This window comes from Octopus bimaculoides, chromosome 5 (genome assembly GCF_046866305.1).
Source record: "Octopus bimaculoides isolate indiv1 chromosome 5, ASM4686630v1, whole genome shotgun sequence".
Taxonomy (NCBI): Eukaryota; Metazoa; Mollusca; class Cephalopoda; order Octopoda; family Octopodidae; genus Octopus; species Octopus bimaculoides.
The window spans coordinates 2,079,738-2,102,046 of NC_142932.1; the positions used below are offsets into that span (position 1 = coordinate 2,079,738).

General features: G+C 35.6%; 1 protein-coding gene and 1 long non-coding RNA gene across 2 annotated transcripts in view; one reads left to right on the forward strand and one right to left on the reverse strand.

The window, feature by feature from the left end:
- LOC106873558 (uncharacterized) overlaps window positions 1-22,309 on the reverse strand; it is an 80,612-nt gene that overhangs the window by 35,848 nt on the left and 22,455 nt on the right. The window lies entirely within an intron of this gene.
- The window catches only part of LOC149135402 (uncharacterized), a 56,221-nt gene continuing 53,672 nt past the window's right edge, over window positions 19,761-22,309 (forward strand). Inside the window, exon 1 of the long non-coding RNA XR_016241815.1 lies at window positions 19,761-19,811. This is a non-coding gene — a long non-coding RNA (uncharacterized LOC149135402). The remainder of the gene's footprint in view (window positions 19,812-22,309) is intronic.

Genomic DNA, 22,309 nt, shown 5'->3' on the forward strand with positions numbered 1-22,309 from the left:
TCTTTTTCGAACTGTTAATATATAACACGATGCAAATAAAAAGTTTTTTGTCTGCATAACAATGCAGGCGTGGTTGTGTGGAAAGAGTTTTGCGTCTCAGTCACACGGTTCCGGGTTCAGTGTCACTGCACGGCATAACCTCAGGCCAACCAGAGCCTTGTGAGTGGAATTGGTAGACGCAACCTGAAAGAAACCCGTCATATATATATATATATATATATATATATATATATATATATATATATATATATATATATATATATATATATGTATATATATATATATATATATATATATATATATATATATATATATATATATATACACACACACATATATATGTGTGTGTGTGTGTTTGTGTATTTGTCCTCCACTACAGTTTGACAACTAGCCGAGGTGTGTTTACCTCCCCGTAACTTACCAGTTCAGCAAAAGGGGCCGACAGATTAAGTACCAGGCTTTAAAAAAGAAATGAGTCCTAGAGTCGATTCATTCGATTAAAAAAATTCAAGGCAGCGCCCCTGCATGGCCACAGTCTAATGACTAAAACAAGTCAAAAGATAAAAGATAAAAAATATTCTTGCTGTAGATATAAGAGTAGAGAGGAAGATCTGACACGTTTTCGAGAAAAATTGTAATCTCAACTGATTTACCGATCATTAACAGCGGTTCATCAGTACGAATATTAATCAGTTAAATGTAATTTAATTTTATATTTCCCAAAGATCACTTTACTCTAGATGTATTCCGAGCAACCAAGGGTTCTGATATTTCTAATAAAACTTGGTTTGCATTTACTTTCCTATAAACTCTAATGAGTTATCTTTGGTTTACCAATTTTTTTTTTTTTTCTGAATGCTTCAAATTGTATACATAGTTTCTGGACACCACAATCTTAAATACACGAATACGCATACATGGACATAGATATTTTAAATAGCGTTTCGATTATAGTATGTCTCCTCATAATGAGACTGCCAATTATTACTATTCAGATAACGGGGTTGAGCATACTTCGTAATTGATAGAGCAGTGTGTTTACGGTGAGTGAACTGATTTAGGATACGGGAAGAAGTTACGGGACTGGTGACGTAGGGTTTTCTCTTATTCAGTATTTTGAATTCACGGTATCGGTGGGGTGGGGTTATGGAAAAATTGCAAAGCGTCTAGTGGGATTCAATCAGTTTTCTTAGCAGGGGGGGCAATTTTCCGGAGGTAAATAAACATGGCTGGGAATTTTCGCTATACGGAAACCAGCACACAGAGCAAGACAGGAGAAAATATAATATCCTAGAGATGATATTTTCTGGGTGCAGAAGAATAGATGTATGTGTGTATATCACTGTGTTTGTATCTATTTTGATAGATGTATGTACATTTGTTTGCGTATGTTATTATGTATGTGTGCGTGTATTTATATGTGTGTGTAAATAAATATATATATATATATATATATATATATATATATATATATATATATATGTGTGTGTGTGTGTGTGTGTGTGTGTGTATATATATATATATATATATATATATATATATATATATATAAATGCGTGTGTGTGTGTGCGCGCGTGCGTGTGTAGTTCATTGATGAGAATCAGATATTCTCCGTATAGAACACAGTAGTACTCAAGAAGTTTAAACTTGAGCGGGTAGAGAAGTAAATGTAAGGATAAGCAAGTTAGATAGGCCAATATACAAAGTATATCAAATAAATGAATTACAAAAAAATTGTATATATGTTTACATACAAAAAGGTCCGATTACACAGAATAGAAATGATATAAAGAATTAAAGGTGTTGAAGAATAGTATTACAAATCCAACAGCTGTTTCTGGGAGCACGATGGTTCAAAATAATGTTTGTTGATTGATTCCATCGTCGGATGAGACGAGCCTCCGTCTTCAGGGAAGAGATCTTATATTTGAGGTGTTGACAGATACACAGGCACACACACACAGGCACACACACAGGCACACACACACACACACACACACACACACACACACACACACATACACACACACACACTCAAGAGCGTGCACGTGTGAGTGTGTGTGTGTAAGTGACTGTGTAGTAAGAAGCGAGCTCCCCAACCACATGGCACCCTGGGCAAGTGGAAGGTGTACTCTACAGCTTCGAGCAGAACAAATCCTTGTGAGCGGTTTTGGTAGATGGAAACTGAAAGCCCGTCGTATATATACGTGTGTGTGCGAGTGTGTGTGCGTGCGTGCGTGCATGCGCGCATCTCTTTGTGTTTTTGGAAAAAAGAAAGGTGAAGAGTTTTAATCGACTTTCGAATTTTATTGCGTTCTTATCAGAAGAGTCTACATCAATTTCATCAATTGTGAAAAGAAAAAAAAAAAAAAAAAGGAACCAACCAATCTGTTTAGATACTCAATAAATCCGGTAGCTACAGAAGACTGAGGATGCTAAATTGCTTGTCGTAAATGTCTGACGTTTTATTTGATATGATAGGCCTGTCTATGTATGTATGTATGTATGTATGTATGTATGTAAGTAATGTATGTAATGTATGTATGTATGTATGTATGTATGTAAGTAATGTATGTAATGCATGTATGTATGTATGTATGTATGTATGTATGTCATTATTCAGTTTTATTTCAAGATTTCTTGCCAATAGAGAAAGAGTCGGTTTCTAACCCAGATCCAAGGCCCCTTCACTGGAATTTCAACATCAACAACAGAGTATGTATATATGTATGTATGTATGTACGTATATATGTATGTATTATGTATGTATGTATACGTGCAGATTTGTATGTTTTGCTTTATGCATGTCTTCTCATGCATATACTTGTATATCTAGATATGCTCATTTTTACATAAATCAGTGGTTCCCAAACTGGGCAGCATTTCCTCCGCCCACTAGGAGCAGTGGAAAGTTCCAAAGGGGCGTTGAAGAAAAGTGGGGCGATAACGGGGTAGCGATTCATGTAAAAACAACAAAATAATGGGTTCATTAGACTAAGTTTTATTTGTGAAATACAATTGCTTTGAATTGCTTCAGAAAGAGGTTTATGTTTGTGCTGGTTAGTTGGGGTGGGGACACGAGGAATGTGGCCTGGGTGTCAAGGGGGCGGCAGCCCGAAAAACTTGGGAACCATTGACTTAAATTATAAACTTCTGGTATAGTATGTATTACGTATGTATATATATAGGCGGTCATATGTATGCGAATGTATATGCGTCTATGAGAGAGATTGGGAAAGAAAGAAAGAGGAGAGAGGGTGAGGTACTTCTGACAAAATATCTCTTGTTGTGCCTGTATGAATACGAATGCGTAAAGTACGAATGCACTTGTTATAACCTCTTGCAACGAAAAATTATTAGCTAAGTTAAAACGAAGGAGACAACCAGGTGACAACTTCGTAATATGTGAGACATCATAGAAAGCTAATTTGGAGACTATAAGCATTATAATATGATCGCTTGCGTTCTTGATCGTTCTCTATCACCATGCTGAATCAATCTATTCTTTTCTTTAGTAACATTCCTTCCTCTTCTCCTCCTCTTCCTAATTTTTCTCCTTCTTTCTTCTCTTGTCTCTCATATGTTGTTATATTGCTTCTTTTTTTCGGCTCTGGCTGATTTCATTTCTACGTTGGTCGTTTTTCAAACCCCTTCCTCCTCTTCCTCTCCCTCCTTTCTCTCTCTCTCTCTCACACACACACACACACGCACATAAACACACACAACCTCTCTCTTTTCTTATGTTTGTGTTCTTCTCACTATTGCTTCCTTTCTTATAGTATTCCCTCTTACAATATATGTATACACACACGCATACATACACATACATACACATATATATATCATATTATATAACATTTATATATATATGCTTGTATGTATACGTATGAAAACATATGTGCATATGCATACATGTATCAATATGTGCATATACGCATACAACGCATACACGCGTATATATATGTGTGTGTGTATGTATGCATATATATATATATAATATGTACATATATAGATATTTACACGCGCGCACACATACATGCACACACACTCACAAACGCACACATATTGTAATTCCACATTGGCATTACAGACGATTGAAAGATTACTCAATACGTGCTGTCATATAATATGACAGTTTCTACTAACTTTAGCGCAGTTAATTTAATATATATTACATTGTACCGAAAGACCGACAAAGTTTAACAATAAGCGAACGAAAAGTAATTAACATCAACAGAAATTCTAACCACGTTCCAATATAATAATCTAGTTAGTAGAATAAGCAGAAAGATATCTCGGTAGGAATAATCAGTTTTAATAGAATATATTTTATAAGTTACGATTGGGAATGCAAGAAACCTATAAAATTAGTTAAGCTCATCCTCGAGTAATAATATAGCTTGGAAATTCTTATACTTTATCACAAGACGCTTTCCAGTCAATCGCCAGACCCATGAAACTCATTTGATGTTCCGGTTTCAATATGAAGAAAGCGTATCAAAGACAGATTTAGTCCTCTAAAAAAAAGTCGATTGTATTTTGCGTTGTCAAAGGCATTACCAGGAACCCAGATGTAATTTCCTCAGCCTAGCACTCACTTGCACATACAGCTAAGATAAAATTCCATCTACAGAGAAAAAATATACCGATACAGGCGCAGACATATCTCGGTGGTAAGGAGTTTGCCTTCCAACTACATGGTCCGGATTCAGTCCCACTGTGTGGTACATTGGGCAAGTATCTTCTACGAAAGCCCGGGTTGACTAAAGCCTTGTGAATGAATTTGGTAGACGGAAACTGAATGATTCAAGTATATGTATGTATGTATGTCATTATTTAGTTTATTTCTTGACAATAGAGAAAGAACTGGTTTGTAACCTGGATCCAAAGTTCCTTCACTAGAATTTCAGCATCAACAACAGGGTATTTTTGCTTGCTTGTATGTATGTATGTATGTATGTATGTATGTATGTATGTATGTATGTATTCTCATGCATATAGGTGCATATCTAGACATGCTCATATATATTTAAATGATAAACTTCTGCGAAGTTTTACAGATTTTTACAGTTCCAGTGATGGATTGGATCTGTAATCGTTCAATTAGATTTTTTCTTTTCTGGTTTTGAGAAGCCTAATTTCTCAAGATTGGTATTTAGGTTGTTGTTGGCACTCCGTCGGTTACGACGTCGAGGGTTCCAGTTGATCCGATCAACGGAACAGCCTGCACTTGAAATTAACGTGCAAGTGGCTGAGCACTCCACAGACACGTGTACCCTTAACATAGTTCTCGGGGATATTCAGCGTGACACAGTGTGACAAGGCTGACCCTTTGAATTACAGGCACAACAGAAACAGGAAGTAAGAGAGAAAGTTGTGGTGAAAGAGTACAGCAGAGTTCGCCACCATCCCCTGCCGGAGTTTCGTGGGGCTTTAGGTGTTTTCGCTCAATAAACACTCACAACGCCCGGTCTGGGAATCGAAACCGCAACCCTATGACCGCGAGTTCGCTGCCCTAACCACTGGACCATTGCGCCTCCAGGAAGTGTGTTACATATCCCAGCACCCCAATAATTACCTGAAGCTGTAATCTGGCTAGAGTAACAGCAGATTACTCAATAGGTGTTCTTTTTTTCGACTTTCCAATTCTGTTTGCATATCTATCTATCTAGCTAGCTATATATATATATATATATATATATATATATATATGTGTGTATGTATGTATGTATGTATGTATGTATACATATATATATATATATATATATATATATATATATATACTTAACAAGTCGCTCTCAATTGCTGCTGGGGACTCAGTAAATCTATGGTGCGAGCCCACCTTCCAGACCAAGCCAATAAAAATACAAATATACAACAAACCATTGCTAGCTAGATAAATAGATAATCTATCGATCTATCAATTAATCTGCCTGTCTGTCTGTCTATCTATCTATGTGATAGTGAGACAAGTAAATATATAAAAAGATGGGTAGATGGTAGGAGCATAAGCAAAGAGATATAGATAGATAGAGGGAGGGAGAGAGAAAGAGAGAGAAAGAAATTAGAGAGAGAGAGAGAGAGAGAGAGAAATTAGAGACAGAGAGAAAGAAATTAGAGAGGGAGAGAAAGAAATTAGAGAGAGAAAGAAATTAGAGAGAGAGAGAAAGAAATTGGAGAGAGAGAAATAAGAGAGAGAGAGAAATAAGAGAGAGGGAGAAATAAGAGAGAGAGAGAGAGAGAGAGAGAGAGAGAGAAATAAGAGACACAGAGAGAGAGAAATAAGAGACAGAGAGAGAGAGAGAAATAAGAGAGAGAGAGAGAGAAAAAAATAAGAAGGAGAGAGAGAGAGAGAGATGAATGTAAAGGCAAGTAGATTGACAGACAGTCAGACAAACGGATTGACAGATAGACAGACGAGCAGACAAACAGACAAACTGGCGAGCAGACAGACAGATATACAGGCAGACAGGCAGAAAGACGGGCACACAAGCAGACGAACAGACAGAAAGACGGGCACACAAACAGACAGACTGACACACAGATAGTCAGACAGACAAAGAAACAGACAGAGAGAGAGGCAGACAGAGAGAAAAGAGAGTCTGAAAGAGCAAAACCAAAGAGCAAGAACAAAGCAGGGCAATGATGGAATATTTTTGGAATAAGGTCAATGCAAAGGAAGATATGGGTCAGCGCTAGGAAAACGATATTACGATAGCAAGGTAATTAAGTGGAGAACATTGGTGTGGATCAAAGGGCAATAATGATATTCTGTGTCAACACAGATTTACAAATTATCCTGCGTGCGTATGAGTGCCTGTGCGCGTGCGCATGTGTGCGTATGTGTGTGTGTGTGTGTGTGTGTGTGTGTATCTGCGTTGTTTTTGGTCTTTTTCCTCTTTTTTGTCTTGTTGTAGGGATTCACATCGGGATTCTAAGGGCTAAAGGAGAAGCATTCCTGATTATTTATTTCTAGAATCATTCTTTTTTTTCCCCCTACCTTTTAATGTCAATGTCATATTTAATAATATTGGGTCATTGTTATATCAGTCCTAGTGAGAGAATTATTATCATTGTCCCAGAGATTATTTACATGCCTGGAATACAGATTCCTCATGATTATTGTTTTTTTCATTTTGGTTACATAAACACACATATTCATGCCCACACACACAGTCATATATATATATATGTAATGACGATTTCTTTTACTTCTCTGGCGTTTTTCTTTTCTCCTCTCCGACGAAGAGCTATGCTCGAAGAGAGTCAAAAACTCTCTTCTTTTACTGAGCGTCAAACTAATACATTATTTGTGCTTCTCCTATTGTTGTCTTTTTTGGTAATTTTAATTCTATTATTCGCTTATACATATATATATATATATATATATATATATATATATATATATATATATATATATATATATATATATATATATATATATCAGGTGATCACGTGACCGACGGCGCCACCCTGCTGGCTACATGAGCATGCCAACATTACTCTGTGATTGAAAGGGGAAATGGAGTCACGTGAAATGAAATGTTTTACTCTGGGAGTCGAGCCCACTATCTAATTATTGTGAATGCAACAACCTAATCAGTAGGCCATGCGCATGCATATATATATACATATATATATATATATATATATATATATATATATATATACATATATATATATATACTAGCAGAGGCACCCGGCGTTGCTCGGGAATGAAATTGTTGCTTATATACTTGAAGAAAAAAAGGCAAAATATGCTGTATAGAAATTTGAGGACATTCTCTAGATGGACTCTCAGATGAGTAATTGAAATAAATGGCGATTGTGGAACCCTCCACGCACGCACACACGCGCGCGCATACACACGTGTGTCTTTGTAAATATGTTTGTATACATTTATGTATGTGTGTGTTTGTAAGAGACAGAGTGTGAGTGAGTCAAGGGGTGTGTGTGTGCGTGTGTATGTGTGTGAGACAGAGTGAGAGAGCGGTGTGTATGTAGTATTTACTCTCTCTCTCTCTCTCTCTCTCATACACACGAACACACACACTCACACACAAAATAGAGAGTGAAGCTTTTTGCCGTTGTTACGTCAATACCGGAAGTTGACATTGAGGAACCTTTTTAAAGAAGTGAATCTTAAATATAAAGCAATATTATTTATTTTTAATTTAAAAAATCAAATGAAGAGCCTAACATTTATCCGAGGTCAAATTATTCATGCATCACAAGTATGGAAGCATTTGGTGAAGTCGATTTCACGTGAAAAGCGATTACACACACATCACTGTTTTATATATAGTATAGATATATATATATATTATCTCTCTCTCTCTATATATATATATTTATATATATATAGGAGAATTTACGAAAAAAAACAACAGACGAGGACAGGTGGTGTAAACAACAAAATTATGTATTAGTTTAACACTTGGGAATAGAGAAAGTCTTTAACGTTTCGAGCTACGCTCTTCAACAGAAAGAATAAGGAGAAAAACAAGGAGAAAACAAGGAGAAAAAAATTTCAATGCAGTGGTCAGCGATAGGGGTTGTGAATCCAACCCACTAAGGGCTAATATCTATCCAATATACTGCCGGAAGGATGCCCAATTACTATTACGCTAGTGTTTTTACCGAGTGCAATAAATGGGTGCGGGTAAAAGGAAATTTTACCCTTAATTTATATAGCAATAAGAAAATGGAGGGGAATATGTGGTACTCATCAAGCTGCAGACATTGTATTATGTCAATTTGCCAGTTTATTTTTCAACTAAGAGGACAGGACAATAAAAACAATATACAAACACATATGACATATTATGTCATATCAGTAATAAAAATTAAATAGGATATCTAGGGTACGTGTCGACATGATTTCCTGGCATATGCCAGGGAACCATGTAGACTTTGTTGACTATGTTTAGTTTCGATGACAGTGATACGTTTTATACTAACCTAGGTGTCGGTTTGGGTAGACATAAAAGCAACGTTCTGGCAGTGAACCTTATTCAATATTACTTATTGCACTATATTTAACTTTTCATATTGCTTTATTTTCGTTCCGTGTTCTAACTGCACATCAATTATCGACGCTGTGAGTGATCTCTTACTCGACTGTTACCAAGGTGCAAAGTAGCCCATTTTAAGATAGGCAGGCGATGTAGATACACAAAACGAGAGAGCAATGGAAGATTGAATATCGCCCCCACCCCTCCCAGTATTAAATGTAGATTAGACAATACATGGATTTGAAATCAGAGAGAAAATTGCCGAAAAATATACTGTCCCAATCAATTAATTATTCGGACAATTTGTCACCATATACTGCAAACCTATAGTACAACTTCAGTCGAAAGAAAATCTGGAGTTTTTCTGTTTCACTCAGTTTTCAATTCTTTTCATTTTGTTCCAATTGTTTTTAGATTTGATGTATTGATATAATTTTGTATATTAATTATGGATATGGATTTCGTTTTTGCCATAAGTTAATAAGTGAAATAGTACTAGCTTTTAAAGTTTGCAAATTTGGGGTAATTTTAGCTAATGGAAGCCACAGGCATATCGGTGCCTGTCTCAATAGTAAGAAGCCAAAGGTATAGTCTGCTTATGTGGCCCAGTAGAAAATCCTAATTTGTTTGAAAAACTCCTAGTGTATCTCAAACTTTCGTTTTTCAATTTTGGTACAAAAAACGTACTGTTTATATGAACTAAACTACAATTCTTTTTTGTTTTCTTGTAATTTAACGCTCAGTTTGATTTTTCGTAATTAAACGTTGTTTGTCTTTGGGTTTTTGTAATTTCTAGCAAAAAAACTTCATTAGGGTTTTTTACTTTTCATATTATTTACATGCCTGTTCCAGCATTTCACATGACTTTATTCATTAAAACTTACTAAAACTTCCGTTGTCGTAATGTTTTGTCAAATGATGTCATAGACAGCTATCACGCACAAAATCCCAGCTTCCAAATCCTGTTTTCTGATTGGATGAAAACATCCAGCTCTTTGGAATAGCTTGTACTCTTAGAAAGGTATTTTCTGTCTTACAGTCTGTTTTTAAGGCTTGACCGAAAAAAATAGCATTAAACAAACGGTATTTTACTTTTTTATCTAATAATAATAATAATAATAATAATAATAATAATAATATTAATAATAAATTCTTTGCTTGCCTCAAGGGCTTCAGATTAGGGACATTAGAAGACTAATTACTTTAAACGGGATATCTGAGTGACAGACAAACTCTACTTCTTTTCCTACAACGAATTTTTTTTTTTTTTTTTTTTTAATGTTTGGAAGATTTGAGAAGATCTGCGATTACAAAATCACAATAAACGACTCCTCTGACATTATCAGCGCAGAACGATTCTATAATAATGAGGAAAACAACCAGGGAAACAAAAACAACACCAATAATAATAATAATAATAATAATAATAATAATAATAATAATAATAATAATAATAATAATGATAATAACATAAACAACAGTAATAATAATGTGTAACACGAGCATTTATCAAATACTCCTCCACATGACATTGTGATGACAGTGAAGTGGTTACTGAATCATACACACACACACACATATATATATACACACGCATGCGTGCACACATACACACACACAACTAACACACATACACACAGAGAGACATCCATTATTCGAGGAATGTTTGCTTCAAAATTCGCCCGATCTAATCACATTAGATGTGACGACGAGTTAAGACTGATCATCTTACTTTTGCGTTACCCACTGGAAAGTAGTCTATAAGTGTGTGTGTGTGTGTGTGTGTGTGTGTGTGTGTGTGTGTGTGTGTTTGTGTGTGTATGCACGTGTGTATGCATGCATGTATGTATGTATGTACGTATGTATGCACGCGCGTGTGAGTGAATGAATCTTATTAACTGCTAGCCTAAAATCCTAGGGATTAGAGATTCTTCCGCTCCTAAACACTAGAGCTCCTAACTTTAACATAACCCCATATGTGTTAATGTATGCGTGAATATCATATATATATATATATATATATATATATATATATATATATATATATACACATACATACATACATACATACATACATATATATATATATATATATATATATATATATATATATATATATATATATAAATATATATACATATACATATATACATACATATACATATATGTATATCCATACTTACCATTATTTTTTTTTCTCTCTCTCTCTCTCACTCTCTTATATTTACTCACACACACGTGCGTACGTATGTATGTATGTATGTATGTATGTATGTATGCATGCATGTATGTAAGTATATATGGTGGAGAAATAAGAAATAACGAAGACGAGGTAAAAAAGGTAAACATCAGGCAAAATAGAAGTTGAAAGTCCTTTACGTTTCGAGCAAACGCTCTTCTACAGAAAAAAAAGATGAAGGGAGAAAAAAATAACGTAAAAGGAAGAGATGTGGCTTGATTAGACGGTCATCGCATGCTGAAATGAGATATTGATGTGCATCTATATCATATGTACATTATATTTTACTTGTTTCAGTCATATTACTGCAGCCATGCTGGGGCACCGCCTTGAAGAATTTTAGTCGAACAAATCGACGTTGGTAGAAAAGCCGGTGGAATAGGTGAATCGATGGGACCCTAAAAAGTATTCTTAATACATCTTGAAAGGAATACATAATATAGTCTCTAACTCACTCTCTCTCTCTTTCTCTCTCTCTCTTTCTCTCTCTCGCTCTCTCTCTCTCTCTCTCTCTCTCTCCCTCTCTCTTTCTCCGTCTCTCTCTTTCGGTCTGTGTTCTTTTTGAAAACCTAGTACTTGTTTTACCTGTCAGATTTGCCTAACCGCTGGTTACGAGGACGTAAACCAACCAACGCTTGTTGTGAAGCGGTGGTAGAGGACAAACACAGACACAAAAAACACACACAAACACTCACACACAACGGCCATCAAAATAAAACACATGCAGATAGGATTGGATTTTATCTGCTGAATCAAACAGAAGATGTGGAAATTGTGTAGTAAAGAGGAGTCTGGGAAGTATACTGGAGTGATTATGGTGTAGTCGAGTATTGGCGGTGGTGTGCAGTGTTAGTTGTGTAGTGGAGTGTATATGGAAGTTTAAAAGAGAAATAAGATTTGTTGAGTTTATGAAAGTCAGGAGTAGTTAGTGGGGTGAAGGTTCGAGGTAGAAGAAAAAGACTTTATAAACAACGTATTTCGTTGTATTAAATTCTGCAAGTTATTAAAATATCTGGTTATATAGGTTATGTAGTTATGTAGTTTTGCATTACTGATATTGTAGATGTTTTTGTTGTTGTTGTTGGTGGTGGTGGCGGTGGTGGTGGTGGAGGTGGTGGCGGAGGTTTTGGTGATGATGGTGGTGGTGGTAGTGTAGTTGAGTAATTTTAGAAGTAATATTGTTTTTGTAGTTATTGTAATAGATGTTGCTGCTGTTGTGTTTCTCGCCGTTCCTGTGTCGTCGTAGCACCAGCAGCAGCAGCAGCAGCAGCAGTAGTAGTAGTAGTAACAGCAGCAGCAGTAGCAGTAGTTGCACCCAACCACTTTGAAGTATTTCAAAACTTACACCTAATTGGAGGCTACCGATTGGCTAACAATAACAGATTTAAACGCTTGTAACTTCTTTATTTTTAATTTCTTGAAGAAATGAATGTGGTTTTCGTCATCAGCAAGCAAAAGCTACACCAAAACCACATTAAAAAAAATAATCTGGTGAAAAAATCGAGCTACTTCTAGGAATTAGAATAAATTTAACAAGATCAGTAGTAGTAGTAGTAGTAGTAGTAGTAGTAGTAGTAAATGCTGTTTGTGATGATGATAATGATTAGGCCCTCCACAGGTCAGCTCTGTTAGAGCCAACCCTTGACGTAAGGCATTCCAACCGTTAGCATCCTGTTTGCTGCAGTGTATCTAAAACTATATTAGGTAATATGTCGATCCTTAAGACAGAGGTGTTTAATTAGTGGGGCAGATTGGGCTGGTATTCCTAGCAGGTCGGCAACCCCTCTTTGTGATGGAGGTGCTGCTATTGTGGCGGTAATAATTTTATAACGTACCATCTCTCCAAACACCCTTCAACTCGCCATCCAGCCAACACTACCTGAGAATACCTGCAATAGTTAGGTTGATATTAATTAAAATATATGCTTTAAAAATAACAGGCATCAAAAATTTAATTTTAAATAATTGTGCAGAGGTAAAAAAAAAAAAAAAAAAGTTCGCTCTGTGATTTATCATATCATTTTAATCGTTTCCGTATGAGCGGAAGATAATTCCGGACACGTTTCGGTTTTATTAAATCTTTTCATATTTCAGCGTATTTGTGATGAAAGAATCACTAAGTAGATACACAATACTGTACCTCGCCCAACCCTGGAATCGAAACCGCGATTTAGCGATCGTAAGTGTAACACCCAAACCTCTAAGCCAGATAACTTCATTATTATCTTACTCAAGTGTTTAACACTGTAATCAGTAAAGGGAAATTACTTAGAGATAGCATCTGTATAAAATTAAGCGACAATTTAAAGTTCGTGTTACCGTATTTAATGCAGAAAATATTGATTTCAATTTTGGCACAAAGTCAGAAATTTCGGGGAAGTCGGTTAATCGATAACATCGACCCCCTGTACCCAACTGGCACTTATTTTATCGAAACTAAAAGGTAAAGTCGACCTCGGCAGAATTTGAAATCAGAACGTAAAGACAGACGAAATGCCGCTAAGCATTTTGCCCAGCGTGCTAACGATTCCGTCATCTTGCCGCCTTTAATGTAGGTCAGCAATTTCTGGAGAGGTAGTAAGTCGATTATGTCGACCCCTGTATTCAACTGGTACTTATTTTATCGATCACGAAAAGATGAAAGGCAAAGTCTACCTTGGCAGAATTTGAACTCTGAATGTCAAGACAGACGAAATGACGCTAAGTATCTTGCCCGGCCTGCTTAACATTCTGCCAGCTCGACGCCTTTAATGTAAAGAAATTTCAATGAATCCTCTAATATACATGTGGTGAGAAAAAAGATATTAGCTCAAAGACTCATTTTTTAAAATTAATATACACACTAGAAACAGCGGAGATTTATAAAAAAAATGTGTACATAGCATTTGTAGTGAGTGTACAATTGTAGAATAGCATAAGCCTCAATAACTTGTCAGAGAAATTTTTCAAAGAATCTTCTACGTTAAAAACACAGTACACAAGGCTTCGACACTCAAAACGCCGACGATTCACCGGACATTGTGATTGCACTTGTTTAGTCTTCTCGGTAACAATTTCTCCGGACATTCTGTGCTAAGCTGTTAAAGCTTGTTCCGATATAGAAATCAGGAAACAAAGCATTTACTGATATATGCGAAAGCTAACCAGGCTACAGCTGAGTATACGCATTTTAAATAGCCTTAGCTTTAAAATATTGGTGTGTATGATATTTACAATGTGCATGAACCGTGGTACTAACTGTAATATATTCTTAAAGAAATTTTTCAAAAATTGTATTGAAAGCGGAAGCCTTTTCGAGGAAGTAGATTAGTCGATTACATCAAGGTAAAGTCGACCTCAGCAGAATTTGAAATCAGAACGTAAATATCGGAAACAAGCATTATGAGTTTAACTCAGAACATCCTAGTTATTCGTCAGTGAGGAGACCAAATCAGGTCAAAACAAAGTGTCTGACAATCCACCAGTGTTCTGATTATGGCACAGGGTGGAAATCCAGTCTTCATGGAATGACAAAGATAGATCTAGATTTAAATTTTAACATATGCGTGGTACAAATTTGAAAATACTGTTGGTTATTAACCTGAGTGTTATCGCCCTCTTTTAAACACACAAGTCGGGCGCAGCAAATGTCAAGGGAATGTTAGAAGAGCGGGAAGTTTTCTGAGAAATAAAATATTTAAATGAAGTACAATAATTATATATTTTAAATATATCTAAAATAAGAAATCTTTTCAGGGATTAAAATATGGATTGGTCCTTGCGTTTTCAGTTAGCAGAAAACATGATTGATGCACCCAGATCCAGTATAATTTCAGTGTACAAGTCCTTACCTTATTTAGTAATTTCCATACAAATTTACCTTAGACGGTATTAGTCCATGGAAATATCTAAAAGGAGGCACATACTAGAAAGTAGGAGAAAGTATAGATAATAAACCACTAGTAAACATGGGGTTCTACTTTTCTTTCTTCATTTATATTTTTCATTAAAAGAACCATACGATGAGGGCATTTGTAGAATACATTTCAATAAAAGGCAGCCGAAAGCAACAAAAATTTCAGATCCTGTGATCGTCTTTGATGGTTTTCAGATCGTCTTTGATGGTTTTCTCTATAGTTCGGAAGGTCTCTGTTTTCAAGACACTGGCGAGAAATATTCAATATCTACATTTAGAATGTCCAAACTATATACAGTAGAAACTCCCTTCTTGATTTGCTCACATAAAGCTAGTTATGTGTTTTTGGTGCTTTGTTTTCTACTCTATCAGTAATTCTAGAATCTCTGTTACATGATCAGAACAACAATGACAGACTTTCTTCTTTGCTTTCTCGATGATTAAAGGGAACAAGAGACAAGGATTTCCGTTCTCATCGTTTGGCTTCCCACAGTCCACACTACACATCGTTCTTTATTTGTTTATCCTAAACTCTGGTATGTGGAAAATGTCTTTGCTCCGATAGTAATGGTTGTAATTGTGTGTGTGTGTGTGTGTGTGTGTGTGTGTGTGTGTGTGTGTGTGTGTGTGTGTGTGCTTGCGTGTGCATTGTTGTATAGAAAATGGTGCACATAGACGGATAAAATGTAGACGCGCGTATGTATATATATGGGGGAATAATGTATATTCAAAACATTTTGTATATGACTACACACATATATACGTACATATACACATATATGTAATATATTTATACACATATGCGCACACATCCACATACACACACTCGTGTATATATATACATATATAACTTATATGCATGCATACAGACGTATGTTTATATATATATATATATATATATATATATATATATATATATATATATATATATATATGTATCAGTATCTAAATGTATGTCTATATACATATGTATTTATTTATACATACATACATACATACATACATACGAAATCACACTTAATAACAGCCACACACTCACACACACACACACATACACACTTAATAACAGCCCCCGGCTAAAGCAATGTACTAAGATCCCTAGATACACAACCACACCATATACCCCAAACCCTCAAGCCAATTGTCTAGTGTGCCCTGACTTAAGACAGTACGAGATGAGTTGCATCAATAATGAATAGTAAATAGTGCATGGAACAAACAGTGAAAGAGCTCAAATTGCCAGGAGGAGTAAAGTCATCTCATCTTTCTGGCGTTGTTGTTCACCTAAGTCCCGAAAAGACAGAAAGAGACGCAATCATTATAGTTGTAGGCAAGTAAATGAGACATTTATATACCAATACTTGCAATAACAGTATTATGAAAGAATGGCTTTGACTTGCGTCGCAAAATATCAGGAAAATACATTGCACTCACACATATAGCTAGTTAGCTAGATAAATAAAGATACATACATATATACATACATACATACATACATACATATATATATATATATATATATATATATATATATATATATATATATATATATATATATATATAATACAAAGAATATATATGCATGTATACGCACATATATGTACATACTTACATCTACATGTGTATATAGATGCATGTCAGGGTACAGGACGTTAGAACAATGAACTACAGACCACGGAACGAAAACATAGCAACACAGATAGCCACTTGGAATTAATCCTTCGTCAGCTGCCTCTATACTAACTAGACGTTTTGAAGATAAGGCAGAACGTACACGAGACTTTTTATTATTTAATACGTTCGTTTCGACCTATCGCGCACCGGTGTCTCGCTAGTGGGACGCCATACAAACAGTTGTAGAGCATTGTGGAGAACAGTTGCAGAACAATAAAATAAACAAGTATCGCCATGTTCGTCTATCGATTACATCAGACATATGACGCAACCCACAACTCTATAATTTTAGCATTTGTGTTGCATTCTTCTCTTTCATCTTTTCGTAAATAATACTGTATGAGGTCACTGCTCGTTAGAACATTAAGGAGATACGTCCGGAATTCTTAGCCGTAATCTTTTAATCAAAGAAGAGTGGGAGTTAAAGAATATCACGATTATATCGACTTAATTGAATGGTGCTATATTTCATCGATTCCGGAAAGATGAAAAGTAAAGTTGACCACAGTAAAGAGAGGGAACAAAACTACATAAGGCAATTGTCCGAGGTTCTTGCGATTCTGTCGGCCAATAAATACACATGTACACGCATACAAAATACACACACATGTACACATACATGCCCATACACATATACACATAACCATTTCATTCTATATATATATATATGTAAACAATGCTTTCCTCTGGTTATATTTGAAGGCACATGGCTTAGTCGTTAGTCATAAGATTGCGGTTTCGACTCTTGAACTAGGCGATTCGTTGTGTTTTTGCGCAAAATATTTCATCTGAGGTCGCTCTAGACCACATCGCTGGTAAAATTTAGTGGTCCTGCTACGGACCGTCGATCCATTCAGGGAGTAATATAAATACGTCAGAAAATCTGGGAAACGGAGAAAGCTACAACAACATACTTTATTTCGGCACAAAGCAAAATGCACAGAGGCTGTCAGTCAGCAGACGAGCGGACGACATAGTGGTAACGGTGGGGCTTGTGATTATGATGCGTTGCCTTTCAGCCATGTACACAGTGACATCGAAGTTGCAGTCGACTCTGTACTTGTAAAAATTAATAAAATATGTCCTCTACTAAAACGTATTGAATAATCCTTCAGTTTAATGAAATGCACACATACACAAACACACATATATAATGTGTGTGTGTGTGTGGTTTAGTGGTTAGGATGTTGCTCACATGACCGTAAAATTGTGTTTTCGATTCCTGGACCGAGCGATGCGTTTTGTTCTTGAGCAGACCGCTTCATTTCACGTTGCTCCAGATCACGCAGCTTGCGAAAAAAAGGGTAAACCTGTGATGGACTGATGTCCTTTCCAGGATGTTGGGGTGGGTGATACATATACCAGAGAATCCAGTATACTTGCTTCGTGAGCCTATGGCTCAGTAAGAACCATTCGTGATATTATATATCTTTTGTCTTTTACAGTCGTTATGCTGCAGCCGTGCCGGGACACCACCTTGAGGAACTCTGTTAGTTGAATGAATAGACTCCAGTACTTTTTTTTTTTTAAGGCTGACACCTATTCTATCAGGCTCTTTTGCCGATCCGCTAAGTTACCAGTTGTCAAGTGATAGTGGTGGTGTAGACAAACACAGACACAAACACACACACGCACACAGACACACAGACATTATATATATATATATATAAATATATACACGAGGCAGGGTTGAAAGGTTTCTAGTTTTAAGGGTATGACAAAAGGTCTGGTTGAAGGCCCAACCTTCCGTGTTCTTTACAGAGTTAGAAAAACTGAAGGATCGCTGCAATAAGTGCGTGAATCAGAGAGGGGAACATGTTGAATACATCACAATTAACTGAACTTCCTGCATTTTCTTCTTTCTAAATCCAGGAACTCTTCAGCATTCCCTCGTTTGTATATATACAACAGGCTTCTTTCAGTTTCCGTCTGCGAATCCACTCACAACGCTTTGGTCAACCCGTTTGGTCAATGTGCCATACAGCGGGACTGAACCCAGAAGTATATGGTTGGGAAGCACTCTTTTTTTTCTATCTTTACTGAGCATCAACGTTATATTCCATACGTACGTCCTTTTGACGTTTTGTTATTTGTTATTTTTAACGTTCGATTTTAATGTTCTGTTTTTAATGATCGATTTTACTATATATATATATATATATAACAGAAAAAGAAACTTTTTTTGCCAATCCTAGAAAATTAACAAAAAAATCTATAATTATTAAAACAATAAAAAATGCATTGATGACAAACAGGTGCTGTTAAACAGGTCCATCTATATGTCAAGGAATGATACATCCGTCTGAGCAAAAAATAGATCGCATAATGACATTTATTAGAAAAGACTAATTGACGTGCAGGGTGATTAACCAGGCTTTGATTGATAAGCCGACAACTAGAAACACATCACAGAAATGAATAATCGACTTTATACAAATAAATACATTCTACAGCCCACCTATCTATCTATTTATCTATCTATCTATCTATCTATCTATCTATCTATCTATCTATCTAGTACTCTCTCTCTCTTTCTCTCTCTCTCTCTCTCTCTCTCTCTCTATATATATATATATATATATATATATATATATGTATATATATATATATATATATATATATATGCATATATATGTGTGTATGTATGTGTATATATATATATATATATATATATATATAGAGAGAGAGAGAGAGAGAGAGAGAGAGAGAAAGAGAGAAAGAGAGAGAGGGAAGGGGAACACATTCTGATTTCTACATGTGTATACATACACGCGCACATAATATGTATAATATTATTTAACACACGCACACACACACACACATTGATTCGTATATTTACTCACACACATTTAGATTATATAAGATAAAGACATATATGTAATATGTATAATGTATGTGTATATATTTTTTATTGTTTCAGAATGCGGCCGTGCTGGGACACCGCCTTGAAGAATTTTTAGCAGAATGAATATGTCCCAGTCCCTTTATCGTAAGCCTGGTACTTATATCGATTTCTTTAGCCGAACCTCTAGTTTACGCGAACATAAACACACAAAAACAGCTTAAACGGTGGGCGGTGTGGAGAAACATTGACATAAAAACACAGAGACATAGATATATGCATATACAACGGGCTTCTTTCAGTTTCCGTCTACCAAATCCACTCATTAGGCTTTGGTCCGCCCGAGACTATACATTAGAAGACACTTGCCCAAGGTGCCGTGCAGTGGGACTGAACACGGAACCACGCAATCACGCACGTGCTTATGTGTATAAGTATGAATGTATATATATATATATATATATATATATATATATATATATATATATATATATATATATATATATATATATATATATATATATATATATATATATATATACACATACATACATAATATGCATATATGTATTTGTAATGTATGTATACACACACATACACATATACACTAACATACATCCATACATCATAAAATACATACAATCACATGTATACACCCATACATACATATAAGTATCTGTGTATAAAACTATTAATATTGTGGGCAGAATATTCAAAATTCACATTCGTTCCTGTAGAGATTCTAACATCAGCTGGATACTCACAATTTTGTAATATATGCCCGTTATTTATTACCTGTGCGTGTATGCATATATGTCGCAGCGCTTACGTGTTGATATGTATGAGAGTATGCGTGTGCTAGCGTGTGTGCGTATGCGTGTGTAAGATCTTGTGGCGTGTGAGTGGGTGTAGGTGGTGTAATGTGTGATATGGTCGAGTGTAATTTATTGTCTAGGCACCTTGCATGTGTTTGCTCTCGCGATAATGCATTCTCCAAATTCATGCAAGTATTTTTACTGCTTCTTCCGATCTCTCGTTTCATTGTATCTCTTGTCCTTCATCTCTCTTTCTCTTTTTTCCTCCCTCTTCCCCCCCTCTCTCTCTCTCTCTCTATCTATCTCTCTATCTATATGTCTGTCTATTTTCATACTGTTTGCCATACGTGTTTATAAACGTTCACGTTCTCACATACAAATACTTTGTAATATAATATAAATATGATTGTATCTTCAATAAGTGCGTGTGTATGTGTGTGTGTGTGTGTGTGTGTGTGTGTGGTGCGTGTGTAACATACTATGTATGTTTGCTATGCAAGTGTGTTTATGTATTTAGGGATATTTAGACATGCAAAAAATACATAAATCTCATATTCATCTGTACCTCACACAGACACACACAGAGACACACACAGACACATACAGACACAAGGTATTAGAGAGAGAGAGAGAGAGAGAGAGAGAGAGAGAGAGAGAGAGAAAGAGACAGAGATTGAGAGAGAAAGAGAGAGAGAGACAAATAGACACACAGATAGACATATAAACAGACAGGCAGAGACAAAGATACGCAGGGATTATTTAAAAGGATATTTATTGTCGTGACTTCAGTTTCGCAACATTACAATCGGTACGAATCTACCTGATGATCGCGTAGTTTGAAACTTTACCTGCTATATAAAGGATACCGTGAAAATAGAAAGTATACTTTAGAATTCTAGCTAAAGTATTGAGTACTGTCTTTTTGTTTGACAAACCATAACATCTGAATGTGCTTATAAGTGCATATTTGTATATGTGCTTAGGGTGTGTACATAACTATACACGCAAAATACCCTGAAAATATATATATCACTAGGTCTCTTGAAATATATATACATACACCCCACTTAATCATACATATGCATTGTCGTGGCATGCTAGAAAATGGTTCTCCCCCGTATGTAGTCGTTGACTAGCAGTTCGGTTCGTCCTCGGTTCAATTCAGGTAAGGATATTGATTAAACATAAAAATGGATATCGGTTTCTATCACTCCAGAATGGGACTGAAGAGAATTGTCTTGCCTCTCTATGACTTTTATTCACCTAGTTTTACCTGTTTATACTTTTATCGCCTTCAAACATACAAACAAACATATTATGTTATATACATACACTCACAGATACACACACTTATTTACATGTTAAAACATATTTACATTGTAAGAAATACAATAAATTTGTTGTTCTTTTTTGGTGCTTGTGTGCGTATGATAATATACGTTTTCTTTTGTATACGCATGGCAGACATCGCGGAGATAAATAAATAAGATAGATAGATAGATAGACAGACAGACAGACAGACAGACAGACAGACATACAGACAGACAGATAGATAGATAGATAGATAGATAGATAGATAGATAGATAGATAGATAGATAGATAGATAGGTAGATAACTCAGGTAATTTAGATAAGATGCATAGATTTTGGCTATATCTAACTTAAGAGCTTCACTTGGATTAATCCTTTAATCTGCGTATTAGGAGATCATGGCCCCCTCGAATGAAGAATTGTTGTTGGCCAAAATGTATTCTGGTGTCGTTTATGTGTCTGGTTAGTATGTATTGCATGTTTGTGTGTATGTACGTATGATCTTCTTCTTTTTGTTTT